Source organism: Hyperolius riggenbachi, chromosome 3 (genome assembly GCF_040937935.1).
Source record: "Hyperolius riggenbachi isolate aHypRig1 chromosome 3, aHypRig1.pri, whole genome shotgun sequence".
In the NCBI taxonomy this organism is placed as follows: domain Eukaryota; kingdom Metazoa; phylum Chordata; class Amphibia; order Anura; family Hyperoliidae; genus Hyperolius; species Hyperolius riggenbachi.
In genome coordinates, this window is record NC_090648.1 from 420,781,259 (window position 1) to 420,796,282 (window position 15,024).

Sequence of the window (15,024 nt, forward strand, 5' to 3'; positions counted from 1 at the left end):
TTACGCACACCCCACTTTGCACTTATTGAATTGTAAAAAAAGTTTGGAATCATGTATGATTTTCATTCCACTTCTCACATGTACACCACTTTGTATTGGTCTTTCACGTGGAATTCCAATAAAATTGATTCATGTTTGTGGCAGTAATGTGACAAAATGTGGAAAACTTCAAGGGGGCCGAATACTTTTGCAAGCCATTGTAAATCTGCTTCCTAGTTCAAATAATACTGCATCTTCCAAAGCAACTGAAACGGATTTAAATTGAAAAGGTCAGCTAACCTCGTAAATCCAGTTATTGATTTTTCTATCTCTACTAGGGATGAGCTTGAATTCTCTTCAAAATTAATTTTTGCATCAAAATTTACATTTTCGCCTGATGTTACATTTGAGAGATATACACCATATTTTTTGCTCCATAAGACTCATTCTCCTCACCCCAAAAGGTGTGAGGGAGTCTGTATGTCTTATGGTCCGAATAATACACTATTTGGGTCGGTGCCAGACCCATAGCAATCCTCTGCAGAGTATAATGGCAGCAGGATTCCCTCACCTCTCTCCAGCCGCCACCCTCCTTCCTGTCTTGTGTCCTATCTTCATTGTTGCTGACCCCCCCCCCCCCCCCCCTGCCTTACCATGGACCCCATGCAGCATGTTTATACTCACGTACATGCCTCCAGGTCCCAGAGAGGGGGCTCAAGAGCCAATGAAGAGGAGACACTAAGGAAGGAGCGCACTGTCCAGAAAGGCCAGTGTATCCGCTGGCTTTATACTCTGCAGGGGTTACGGGGGATTCATATGGGGTATTGGAGAAACCGCTTGGGGGGGGGGGGAAGGGCGGACGGACAGGCACTGGCTACTGCTACCTTTGCTCCAGAGGACACCCCGTGGATTTTTTAAAATTCATTTTAGTATTTATATAGCGCCGACATATTACACAGCGCTCTACAGAGTATATTGTCTTGTTACTAACTGTCCCTCAGAGGAGCTCACAATCTAGTCCCTACCATAGTCATAGTCTTCTTTTTGGTAAAAAAAAAAAAAAAAAAAAAAAAGCTGTTTTTTTCATGCCCATTAAATTCAATGTTGCTGGCAAAACTGCCCTTTCACATACCCATATATTTATTATATGTTTATACCATCTGTGCAAAAATTTGAAATGTTGGTGAAAAATTATGGCGTAAAGAAAATGGTTACATTTGCTTATCTCTAATTTGTACTTGCAAAATTAAAACAAATTCCACTTCTTGACCACTTTCATGTAATAAAATCCATAGTTTCCATCGTACCTTCCTTGTAATTAGCCCATCCCTTTCTGCACACCCACAATGCATTTAACCCTTCCACAGATTATATGTCCAAACGGCTATGTGTAATGACCCAAGTTGTTCAGGAGCCCCTGAGAATAAATGTAATTTAAAACTACAGTATTCACAAAAAAAAACTAATAAGCTTTCTAAAGCTGTCTAAATGTAGCCACACACTTCATTTTAGTATATACAGTATTTCTCTGTAATATGGGAAGTACAAGCAATCTTTTTGATTGATTGAAACATTTGAAAAATCTGACCAATGTGTGTTCACTCTTTCCCCAATTATAGGTCTATGAATCAACAAATTGACAATCTGTCTTACACCATTCAATCTTGTGGAAAAAAAAAATTACAGAACTTTCTGTCACTCCTGAGTGAGTTTTATTGCAAACAGCCAGGTGTTTATCGCAATGCCATAAAATCTTATCTTTTTATTAGACTATGTGTGGCCACCTTAAAGAGAACCCGAGGTGGGGTTCTAGGAATGAAATCCCCATACATAGGCTGGGTCTGCCTAAAGAGCCCAGCCTCTGTTGCTATTTAGATTCCCCCTAAGCCCCCCCCCCCCCCCTGCGCTCAGCGAGACCCCATAATTCACAGCCGCGGGTTCCTAGAACCCTGCCTTGGGTTCTCTTTAAGGCTCCCTGCACACTGCGTCACATCGCGTTACACTTCCCTACCACAAGATCGATGCAACTATATGGAGACCTGCACACTTCGCGTGATGCAACTTTATGTGCCGGAAGTATCCAAATTGGCGCAATACCGACGCACAGTCTGCAGGGCTTTACTGCATGATCTGTGCCTACCGCACGGATTATGCAGTAATGCAAGTCAAAATGGGACTCAGTAAGTGTGTACAATGGGAGGGCGGTGCGACGCAGCGCACATGCATGGACTGACAGGAAACCCAGTGACATACTTCCTGCCCAGCAGGAAGTAAGTCACTAGTCAGGGGGCAGCTCTATGCATATGACCGTGTCGCTGCATCGTGGTACAGGGTCATATGTAGGTTGATTTCAGCAGTGCTACATGGGAGTGGTCAAATTGGCCAATCAAAATTGGATGTGTGTGCACCTTTAGTCAAAACGTTAGGCTTGAGAAAACATTCCTTAACCACTTGAGGACCGTGGGCTTTACCCCCCTTAAGGACCAGGCACTTTTTTTCCATTCAGACCACTGCAGCTTTCACGGTTTATTGCTCGGTCATACAACCTACCACCTAAATGAATTTTGGCTCCTTTTCTTGTCACTAATAAAGCTTTCTTTTGGTGCGATTTGATTGCTGCTGCGATTTTTACTTTTTATTATATTCATCAAAAAAAAGACATGAATTTTAGCAAAAAAATGATTTTTTTAACTTTCTGTGCTGACATTTTTCAAATAAAGTAAAATTTCTGTATACATGCTGCATGAAAAATGTGGACAAACATGTATTTGATTTAAAAAAAAACCCATTCAGCCTATATTTACTGGTTTAGGTAAAAGTTATAGCATTTACAAACTATGGTGCAAAAAGTGAATTTTCCCATTTTCCAGCATCTTTGACTTTTCTGACCACCTGACATGTTTCATGAGGGGCTAGAATTCCAGGATAGTATAAATACCCCCCAAATGATCCCATTTTGGAAAGAAGACATCCCAAAGTATTCACTGAGAGGCATAGTGAGTTCATAGAAGATATTTTTTGTCACAAGTAAGCGGAAAATGACACTTTGTGACAAAAAAAAAAAAAAAAAAAAAAAAAAAAGGTTCCATTTCTTCTAACTTGTGACGAAAAAAAAAATTAAATCTGCCACGGACTCACCATGCCCCTCTCTGAATACCTTGAAGTGTCTACTTTCCAAAATGGGGTCATTCATGGGGTGTGTTTACTGTCCTGACATTTTGGGGGGTGCTAAATTGTAAGCACCCCTGTAAAGCCTAAAGGTGCTCATTGGACTTTAGGCCCCTTAGTGCACCTGGGGTGTAAAAAAGTGCCACACATGTGGTACCGCCGTACTCAAGAGAAGTAGTATAATGTGTTTTGGGGTGTATTTTTACACATACCCATGCTGGGTGGGAGAAATCTCTCTGTAAATGACAATTGTTTGCTTTTTTTTTTTTACACACAATTGTCCATTTACAGAAAGATTTCTCCCACTCAGCGTGGGTATGTGTAAAAATACACCCCAAAACACATTATACTACTTCTCCTGAGTACGGCAATACCACATGTGTGGCACTTTTCTGCACCCTAACTGCGCTAAGGGGCCCAAAGTCCAATGAGTACCTTTAGGATTTCACAGGTCATTTTTGTTTCAAGACTACTCCTCACGGTTTAAGGGCCCTAAAATGCCAGGGCAGTATAGGAACCCCACTAATGACCCCATTTCAGAAAGAAGACACCCCAAGGTATTCCGTTAGGAGTATGGTGAGTTCATAGAAGATTTTATTTTTTGTCACAAGTTAGCGGAAATTGATTTTAATTGTTTTTTTTCACAAAGTGTCATTTTCCGCTAACTTGTGACAAAAAATAAAATCTTCTATGACCTCACCATACTCCTAACGGAATACCTTTGGGTGTCTTCTTTCTAGAATGGGGTCATTTGTGGGGTTCCTATACTGCCCTGGCATTTTAGGGGCCCTAAACCGTGAGGAGTAGTCTAGAAAACAAATGCCTCAAAATGACCTGTGAAATCCTAAAGGTACTCATTGGACTTTGGGCACCTTAGCGTACTTGGGGTGTAAAAAAGTGCCACACGTGGTACCGCCGTACTCAGGAGAAGTAGTATAATGTGTTTTAGGGTGTATTTTTACACATACCCATGCTGGGTGGGAGAAATATCTCTGTAAATGACAATTGTTTGATTTTTGATTTTTTTTTTTGATTTTTTTTACACACAATTGTCCATTTACAGAGAGATTTCTCCCACCCAGCATGGGTATGTGTAAAAATACACCCCAAAACACATTATACTACGTTTCCTGAGTACGGCGGTACCACATGTGTGACACTTTTTTGCAGCCTAGGTGCGCTAAGGGGCCCAACGTCCTATTCACAGGTCATTTTGAGGCATTTGTTTTCTAGACTTCTCCTCACGGTTTAGGGCCCCTAAAATGCCAGGGTAGTATAGGAACCCCACAAGTGACCCCATTTTAGAAAGAAGACACCCCAAGGTATTCCGTTAGGTGTATGGTGAGTTCATAGAAGATTTTATTTTTTGTCACAAGTTAGCGGAAAATGACACTTTGTGAAAAAAAATAAAAAATCAATTTCCGCTAACTTTTGACAAAAAATAAAATCTTCTATGAACTCGTCATACACCTAACAGAATACCTTGGGGTGTCTTTTTTCTAAAATAGGGTCATTTGTGGGGTTACTATACCGCCCTGGCATTTTACGGGCCCAAAACCGTGAGTAGTCTGGAAACCAAATGTCTCAAAATGACTGTTCAGGGGTATAAGCAAATTTTGATGACAGGTGGTCTATGAGGGGGCGAATTTTGTGGAACCGGTCATAAGCAGGGTGGCCTTTTAGATGACAGGTTGTATTGGGCCTGATCTGATGGATAGGAGTGCTAGGGGGGGGGGGGTGACAGGAGGTGATTGATGGGTGTCTCAGGAGTGGTTAGAGGGGAAAATAGATGCAATCAATGCACTGGGGAGGTGATCGGAAGGGGGTCTAAGGGGGATCTGAGGGTTTGGCCGAGTGATCAGGAGCCCACACGGGGCAAATTAGGGCCTGATCTGATGGGTAGGTGTGCTAGGGGGTGACAGGAGGTGATTGATGGGTGTCTCAAGGTGTGATTAGAGGGGGGAATAGATGCAAGCAATGCACTGGCGAGGTGATCAGGGCTGGGGTCTGAGGGTATGGGCGGGTGATTGAGTGCCCTAGGGGCAGATAGGGGTCTAATCTGATGGGTAGCAGTGACAGGGGGTGATTGATGGGTAATTAGTGTTGGTTTAGGGTAGAGAACAGATGTAAACAATGCACTTGGGAGGTGATCGAACGTCGGATCTGCGGGCGATCTATTATTGTGGGTGATCAGATTGCCCGCAAGGGGCTGGTTAGGGGCTGATTGATGGGTGGCAGTGACAGGGGGTGATGGATGGGTGGCAGTGACAGGGGGTGATTGATGGGTGATTGACAGGTGATCAGTGGGTTATTACAGGAATGAACAGATGTAAATATTGCACTGGCGAATTGATAAGGGGGGGGTCTGAGGGCAATCTGAGCGTGTAGGCGGGTGATTGGGTGCCCGCAAGGGGCAGATTAGGGTCTGATCTGATGGGTAACAGTGACAGGTGGTGATAGGGGGTGATTGATGGGTAATTAGTGGGTGTTTAGGGTAGAGAACAGATGTAAACATTGCACTTGGGTGGTGATCTGATGTCGGATCTGCGGGCGATCTATTGGTGTGGGTGGGTGATCAGATTGCCCGCAAGGGGCAGGTTAGGGGCTGATTGATGGGTAGCAGTGACAGGGGGTGATCGATAGGTGGCAGTGACAGGGGGTGATTGACAGGTGATCAGTGGGTTATTACAAGGAAGAACAGATATAAATATTGCGCTGGCGAATTGATAAGGGGGGGTCTGAGGGCAATCTGAGAGTGTAGGCGGGTGATTGGGTGCCCGCAAGGGGCAGATTAGGGTCTAATCTGATGGGTAACAGTGACAGGTGGTGATTGATGGGTGATTGATGGGTAATTAGTGGGTGTTTAGGGTAGAGAACAGATGTAAACACTGCACTTGGGAGGTGATCTGACGTCGGATCTGCGGGCGATCTATTGGTGTGTGTGGGTGATCAGATTGCCCGCAAGGGTCAGGTTAGGGGCTGATTGATGGGTGGCAGTGACAGGGGGTGATTGATGGGTGATTGACAGGTGATCAGGGGGATAGATGCATACAGTACACAGGGGGGGGGGTGATTAGGAGGGAGCAGGGGGCAGTTTAGGGCATTAAAAAAAATATTGTTGACAGATAGTGACAGGGAGTGATTGATGGGTGATTAGGTGCAAACAGGGGTCTGGGGGGTGGGCGGGTCTGAGGGGTGCTGTGGGCGATCAGGGGGCAAGGGGGGGGGGGAATCAGTGTGCTTGGGTGCAGACTAGGGTGGCTGCAGCCTGCCCTGGTGGTCCCTCGGACACTGGGACCACCAGGGCAGGAGGCAGCCTGTATAATACACTTTGTATACATTACAAAGTGTATTATACACTTTGTATGCGGCGATCCGGGTGCTAGTAACCCGCCGGCGCTTCCGAACGGCCGGCGGGTTACAGCGCAAGGGGGGCGGAGCCAGTTGCCGGCGGACGATCGCGTCACGAATGACGCGATCGCGCCGCCCATGCCCGTACAAGGACCGCCGCCATTTGTCAATGCGGCAGTCCTTGCGGGGTACACTTCCCGGCCGCCAATTGTATATACGGCGGTTGGGAAGTGGTTAAAGTACCCCTGAACCAAGGAAAAAAAAATATGAATAAAGCTCATGGTGGGCTAGATTACTTCCTCCAGAGTGTCCTGACACTGCTTGTTGTCCTCGGGGGTACCTTCCATTTGCAGTCCTGAAAGTATTCGATGGGATCTTCCAGTTGAATACTCAACCGGGAAGTTCCCCCAACTGGCGATGTGCAATTCAGAACTGTGCAGGTGCAGTTTCTTTTCAAATAATTTTATTGAGGTTTACAGTAACAGCTTATGGCAATACAATGAGAAAATAGGGAATAACATATCCCAATTAGCAGCACATCATGACCCTTGAATAACAGTATTTTATGCATACACCACAACTCAGTGCGAAACACTGGAATCCTAATAGGCTGCCTGATTATGTAAACTGGGGGGGGGGGGGGGGGGGACAGCCCCCCAATGCAACCAACCGGACTCACCAGCACAGAGTGACTGGGATGCCCTGAGTAGGGACATTAAACCCGTACATTCCACAAACCTGACCTCGGTTCCTCTTAAGGAGGACCGCTTTACACTTGGGGACAAAACATTAAAGAAGGAGAGAAAAGAGAAGAAAAGGAAATAGTTAGGGGGGGGGGGGGGGGATGACCAACTATGGTTCTGAGAGCGACTGTCCTTATAAAAGGTGACCTATAGTAAGTTTGTGCAGGTGCAGTTTCAAACCTTGCATGCACATGGAAAGCAAGCACTCTCCCATCAGTGCTTCCACTGCAGGCACAGTTTGAAACTCGCCCATGTGCAGTTTAGAATAGATTTCAGAAAAACTTCTAGAAGGCTTGAGGAGGAAAAAAAGGACTGGAGACAGGGAACAGATGACAACTGTGACAAACATCCGCCAATCCTGTTTTACTATGCCACAGTTGCCATTCAGATCTCATCCACTAGAGGCTTCTGAAGGCTAATACACTGTGAGCAAAGGAAACATTAAAGATTGAAAGGGTTTGCCCATACATGGTACAATCAGTAGAAAGAAATATTAATTTCGTGCTGGAAATCTGGTAATTTGCTGCCACCACTCTGCAGATTGAAATGAGGTGGAGCGACCTCAGACTAGCTATTCCTAAAGCAAGGAAAAAACTTATTTGCAGCCTAACTAGCCAAATCACACAATTTTTAAAGACAAAACAATGCGGTAGTGTCTCTATACACAAAAAATATACAGTACATGAAAACTGCCAAATATATCAAGCAGTTGGTTCAATAGACAAACAGAAAAGAATGAATAATTGAAGAAAGAAGAAATGAAGAAAGTCTGAAATATTCCGAATACAGTGTTTGGCTGTGTCCAATAAGCGGTTAAGTCTTTGTGCTGAGTAATCTGAAGTATTGCAGTTTGGCCAGTATCCGGCTCGCCTGTCGATAGATGGATGGATTCGATAAATGATGAACAAATGACACCAAGATCTGTGGTATCAGAGCTCTTAGAGGGCTTATCTGGATGGTAGGGGCTGATATGGGAGCTGATGCCCTCCTAGCAAGAAGGGTGTAAGGCATCCGGTAGTCACCAGTTACCCTTCAGATCCAATATCTCAATCTCCACCATGATCTTTACCTATAGCCAAGCCCCTGCTTGAATTGGAGACTGATTGCATCTACCTAACTTTGGTTGCCCCAGGACTTATTTGTGCAAAGTATTGGATCTGAGGCCAGGGTAAACTATGAAACACTCAAAACCCAACTAATACAGAGCTTAAGTTTATACACAGTAGATTAGATGACTTACTAATACAAGGGTTAAAAAAAACCTCCAAGTCTGAAACCAGCCAAAGGTCATACACAGAGGATGCAGAAGGCAGAGGGATAAACCAGGGGACGAGACAGAAGCGTGGTCAAACAAGTCGAGGTCCATTAACACAAAGGGCTGGTGCACACCAAGCGGGTTGTCTTGCGTTTTTACAGCCGCTTGCGGCTGTGGATACGCTAGGGTAATGTATTTCAATGGGGTGGTTCACACCAGAGCGAGAGGCGTTTTGCTGAAACGCATACTCCTGGGCTGAGGCATTTTTTGGATTGCGTAGGCGTTTCTGCCTCCAATGTTAAGTATAGGAAAAACGCAAACCGCTCTGAAAAACGCCAGTTCAGAGCGGGTTTTGCAGGCGTTTTTGTTACAGAAGCCGTTGAGTAACAGCTTTACTGTAACAGTATTTGAAATCTACTACACCAAAAACGCTACCCAAAAACTCAACGCTAGTTGAAACGCTTCATAAAAATAAGAAAAAGCATTTCAAAAACCGCTAGCGGTTTGCGGATCTACTAGCGGTTGTTGGTGTGCCCCAGGCCAAAGAGCAATCCCAAAACGCACCCGTCGCTGAACAGGAAACTGATCATAACAGGCGTGGAGCCCAGACAGAAAGAAACCTTTGTGTGATAAGTAGCGACAAGAAAATGATGCAGTTCAGTCTCACCAGGATCTTAATTTGCCCAGAATGATCTAGAGAGGAATTGGCTGTAAGCCAACTGCCATGCAAAGCAGAGACCTGGCAACTAATTAAACTAGTGAACCAGGTAAGCTACATCTAGAGCTGCCACTAGGTGACAGTAGAGCTCCTGCAAGCTTTCCATCCAACAGGCAGACGAGGAACGTAACAAGAACGCACAATACTACGATTCCTAACTAAGGTAAACTCCAGCCCCCTATCAAACAGGGAGAAACCTGGCAGAATATTAGACTGATTTTGCACATAAGTCATATCAATTAACAGATTGCATATTGGCATTCAGTAAAACGTTACAAATTCACATATTGAGACATGAGTATTAAAGAGTAACTGTTAGCCCCAAAAATGAAATTTAAATCTCTATGACAATGTTTTATTTACTATTTAAGTGAGCCAAAAAGGCAATGCAGCAGTTAAAAATCAATCTATTTTTTTACTATGTAGCCTTTTCCACCAGCTCCGGACGCAAAGCCGCATATCAGATACTGCTTAGCATGCAGAGCATGCCTATGTCTGCCCGACCCCCCTCTCCCCCCCAGGACCAGGTGCCGATATATTCGCACCACAAACAGCTGACCGCTCTGACACGGAGAGAGAGCGGGAGCACTTCCAGCGCAGCCACCGCAGAGCAGCCGCCGCCGTGCATCTCTCTCACATGTGATTCTCTTACATGTGACTCGGCGGCGGCTGCTCTGCGGTGGCGGCGCTGGAAGTGCTCCCGCTCTCTCTCCGTGTCAGAGCGGTCAGCTGTTTGTGGTGCAAATATATCGGCACCTGGTCCTGGGGGGGAGAGGGGGGGGGGTCGGGCAGACATAGGCATGCTAAGCAGTATCTGATATGCGGCTTTGCGTCCGGAGCTGGTGGAAAAGGCTACATAGTAAAAAAATAGATTGATTTTTAACTGCTGCATTGCCTTTTTGGCTCACTTAAATAGTAAATAAAACATTGTCATAGAGATTTAAATTTCATTTTTGGGGCTAACAGTTACTCTTTAAGCAGAAATCTACAACTCAGAACATGTATTGCTCAGTGTGTGTATGTGTCAGACTGACCTTAACTTCTGTAAAAATGGGTCAGCTGGCATATTTCTAGTTGTTCGACTGGCATACCTGCAGAACAGCTGTGTAAGGAACACAGATAAATATCTCTTTGAAGCTTCTGGTAAAGTGTAAAGGTGTGAGGTTTGGAGCCTGTCAGGCTGGTAAGAGTGTACTTTATGAGGTTCTGTCAAAATTGATGAATGCTTTTTTGTCAGTTGGGGTGCTGATAAGAGTGAAGAGCTGAAAGCTAATTAACTTAATTTTTTTCTGCTGAAAGTGATAGCTGGAGAGGTTTAACCAGTTGCCATGTTCTGTTGTGAGACTGCATAGGAGTCATTCATGATGTATTCGATATGAAATATAGCGAAGGCGTCACAACAACAAGTAGCATCAGGAAGCTCTGGAGAAGGTAATCAAGCCCACCATGAGCTTCATTAAATAGTTTTTTTCCCAGTTCAGGGGTACTTTAAAGCAGAGTTAAAGTTGCACTAAATTTTTGGACAGAGTGCTGTTCGAGTTTGAAAAAGCCAGTGGCATGGTAAAATGTATTTGTGATATCAATGATTATAAAACATGAAGACAAGAATTCTGCAAGCAACAAGTTCAGCTTGGTAACTTTTATTTATAAATAAACAGGGATTCATAATTTTTCACTCGGCTGTTACGGAGTTCTGTACAACTTCATGTATATCTGGATTGCTGCCAAGCAGAGTCAGCAAAAACTGCTTCCAAGCAACCTGAAAGGAATGTGCTGCTGCTTGTACCAACTAGCCTGAAGACATTAATATATAAGCCCTGACAGCAGGAGATCACTAGCCCTTCTACAGGGAAAGAATATCAGGAGAGCTGCTACCCAGGACAGGATGACCACAACACAGCATCATTTCATACAACGGAGAAATAGAAACGCATACAGTAATAGCAAAGTGCCTTTGATGCATAATGTAGCAAGGAAGAAACAAACAAGTGCATTAGTGTATAACAAAAGTAAATACCATACTTGGGCTTGGGATAGTAAATGAAATGCACAAATTCCGAGTTGATTCAGATTTGCAAAAAGGTTTTATGCAAATATATGCAGCTTGAAAATGGACCAATAGAATACCATCTAGGTTTTGCTGGATTGGTCCATTTCAAGATATATAAGTTTCCATGTAAGATTGGTATAGTCCTCCAGCAACTCATCATGCAGTTGAAGCCTGATAGGTCCAGCTACTGTGTGGAAGTGCAGACACGCCCCCTCTGATGTCATACTCCAGCCTCATGGTAAACGAGACGCTAATAATCATGGCTTGCAGAGAAATGTATTCCAAATTGTATGTAGCCTGAAGCCAGGACACATCAACCTCCTCATTATTTTGATTGGTCCAGTTTCAAATTTTATTCAATTTGCAATAATTAATAAATTAAGCAAGGATTATTAGCATCTTGTGGATCATTTGTGCTAATTCCTCACAAGAGATGGTCAATTAAATGCAAATTTTTCTAGCCTACAGGCAAATTTATGTTTACTCAAGTTCATTGATCCAATGACAACAAAGAAAAGTCAAAGTTTTCCAGGCAGTTAATCATCGACCAGAGTACATACAGATCAATATGACTAAATATTCGAGGTGTGAAACCATGAGATTGTTGTAAGATGAGATCAATAAAAAGTCAACAATCATAATATAAAACTTCCGAGTAATGCATTGTCTCAGTCAACATATATCCCACCTAAAGAAAAAAAAAAGGGGGGGTGGGGGATCAAATGGCTATCATTTTGGGGTAATAATATTGAGAAGGAGACTATCTGTGCTAGGTCAGTATCCCTGCTTCTAAAAGCTATGCATTCTACCCATTTAAAAAGGGGCATTCTCTTGCCAAGTTTATGCCAGCTTCTATGTCAACATAAATATGCTTGTACTGTGTATAGAGAAAATTAACAGTATAAAGTCCTTCTTCCATTAAAGGCAATCAGCCATTGGGCCACACCTACTATAGTAAAGAACCCATTATGAAAAACTTTGAGAACCTGTTGAGGAGGCACAAAAAATCAAGGCCAGGCCCCTGGTAAGAGCTATATCCACAGGAAAAGTTGGATTCCAATATATGTAGGTCAAAGATTGAAACCACGCCCTCTGAAGCAGGTACCAGAGACAGGTGGATACAGTATAGGCAGTCTCACTGGGGTGTTCCAGTCAAATTCTGAGATCTAGAGTTTCAAGCAATGCAGCAGTCCCACACAGACTGTTCATTTGTATATCAGTGACGGTGGTTTGGATAGCAGAGTCCCAAAGGGAACGATACTTAGGTTGTTGGGTACAAAAGTGATCTAGCAAGTGACCATAGATTAGGGAAATACTGTGAGGAGGTATTCACAAGCGATTCCAAAGTGTGGCTGATACAGCTACTGTGGGTACCAGTCCTAAAAGTCAAGTTGCAGTAGTACTTTCATTGTGGGGGAGGGCGGGAAATCTATTTTTTTAAGTGGGCCTTTTTTATGATCTGCTGTCAAAAGCTGTAGGTACAGAGTGAGGTAACATAAACAGGCCCACTATTTTCTTCTGGAGAAAACTAATGGCAGATGAGAGATATTTACCTAAACAGAGGGAAGCCTCAGGATTCTATGTCCCCCCTCCACATTGGGGCAGCGCTCCTCTCCTGTTACTAGCAAGTCCGTGCATGATGGAAGAGGAGGTGTGCGGCCCCGATATAATTGGAGACAATACCTTGTCGATAATCTTCTGGGAGGCCGTGCTCAGTGAGGGGGTGGGGGTGGGGGGGCATTAGAGCACTGAGGGAAGCCTCACTAGGATCCTGAGGCTTCCCTCTCTTTAGGCAAATATCTAATCTTGTAGCTGAGCTTCGGCTCGGTTACACTTTAATGAGAATGCCGATTTATATTTTCTCAGCAAAGTTAACTACGGTAAGTAACTATAGACTTGTTTAAAGTGTAATTCCCCTTACCAACTGAGTAAAATAATAATAGGTACTGAGGCAGCAGCAAACATTCCCATGAGATGCTATTCTTCTATGCAACTATTTTGTTGCTTTCAAAACTGTATACACATCATCAATGTGGCAAATTTGGGCATGCCCCTGGTAATTACAGTATTGTTATTGCAGCTATAGCGGCACCCAGTGTATAATTAAAATGGAGGTGTGAGATATAACCAAATGCTTTCCAAGTACGGTAATGATGGAGGGCCAGAGAGCAGTGGCGGGGGTAATTGATACGGTGCAAGGGGTTCAGCTATTATGTAGCTGACCCACCCATAGTGTTACTCAAGACAGGGGAGTTAGTTTTACAAGTATGTAGGTTACGGTTAGGAATAGGTAGGTTAGGTAAAGCAATAGTATAATAGATATTCTACTATCGGCATTAGCTAGCTCCCAATAGCGGCTTCACCCGGCACCCACATTTCCAGGAGCCTTTATTCAATGTACGCCCCAACATCACCTACGTCCAAGTCACGTAAACAGCATTCCACCTACTTTGTGGTATTCCAAATCTATCAGTCTTCAGAGTCTACTGCAGACTCCTTATCTGTCCTAACTCACTTCAGCAATGAAGTGTTTCCATAGACCTCTGGGAGATGAAATCCAGTGCTTACATGTCAGACTCACAAGTGGCATAGAAATGAGTACATCTGCACAAAGGCCATTTTTTTCCCTTTTTCTGGAATCAAAGCACATCTGGCCACAGGCGACATGCACAACCTAAACTTATCAAGGTGACACCCTGTCCTATTGTATCTGCACAGCAAAGGACAGATCCTAAATCTAAATATAAAGTGATGGCAGGTCAGATATCACAATGTAACTACCAATGTTTTGTATTGGCAAAGGACAGTGTACAAACAAAGCCTGGGATTGTTTCAGGCTAAAGGTCCGTTCACACGCCGGACTGCAGGAAACGACGGTTCCGTCGTCACCTCCCGCTGGGCGGGCTGTCCAGCGACAGTCCGGCGTGTGTACAGTCTGTCTGCAGACTGATACAGCTGTTTCTGCCGGGCGGATCGCTCAGAAACAGCCGTATCAGTCTGCCGGCAGACTGTACACACGCCGGACTGTCTGCTGAAAACACGCCCAGCAGGAGGTGACGATGGACCCGACGTTTCCTGCAGTTGGTTCAACTTATCATTCAGGCCTAGTAATTATAAAATGACTCAGTGGCATATGTCTAAAGGTGCCCATTCACGCTACAATAGTTTCTTCAGATTCAACACAATTTTTGCAATGAAATTGTACAGAAAAGTGCACACTTTGTGGAGAAAATAGATGAAAAACAATTCTGTGGTTGATTGGAATAGAAAATGTTGTCTATCGGAATGTTGGTTCTGAGATCACATCGGAAGAGAGAAAGGTGCCTTATTAACCACTTAAATACCAGCGGACTCTGTCCCCTTAACCTGCCTGGCGTTCTGATTCCCGCGGCCCTGCGGCCACAGGAACGTTTTTTGCACTTTTTTTCCTTCATGTAGCTAGCCTAGCGCTAGCTACATGATTCCCCCCTCCCTGCGGTGTCCCTCCCACCCCTCCTATCGCTGTCGGCGCAATGGCCCGCCCGGAAATCCCATTCTGAACGGGATTTCCTGGAGGGCTTCCCCCGTCGCCATGGCGACGCACGTCGTGACGTCGCACGTCGTGACGTCATCAACGTTGGCGACGTCATGACGTCACAGGGAGACCCGATCCACCCCTCAGCTCTGCCTGGCACTGATTGGCCAGGCAGCACACGGGGTCTTGGCTGGGGGAGCCCTGTATCGCGGCGGATCGGGTAAGGCACGCAGCAAGCAAAGTGCT

At 44.5% G+C, this 15,024-nt stretch overlaps 2 protein-coding genes across 13 annotated transcripts in view; one reads left to right on the forward strand and one right to left on the reverse strand.

The window, feature by feature from the left end:
• PRELID2 (PRELI domain containing 2) overlaps positions 1-15,024 on the reverse strand; it is a 182,432-nt gene that overhangs the window by 165,027 nt on the left and 2,381 nt on the right. The gene's annotated exons all lie outside the window — the stretch shown is intronic.
• SH3RF2 (SH3 domain containing ring finger 2) overlaps positions 1-15,024 on the forward strand; it is a 477,535-nt gene that overhangs the window by 87,564 nt on the left and 374,947 nt on the right. The window contains exon 1 of one of the 12 annotated variants that reach the window (XM_068277526.1): positions 10,611-10,645. The exons of the other annotated variants lie outside the window; for them this stretch is intronic. The gene's annotated coding sequence lies outside the window, so the exon portion shown is untranslated. Of the gene's footprint in view, positions 1-10,610; positions 10,646-15,024 lie in introns of those variants that run through there. 12 annotated transcript variants of the gene reach the window in all.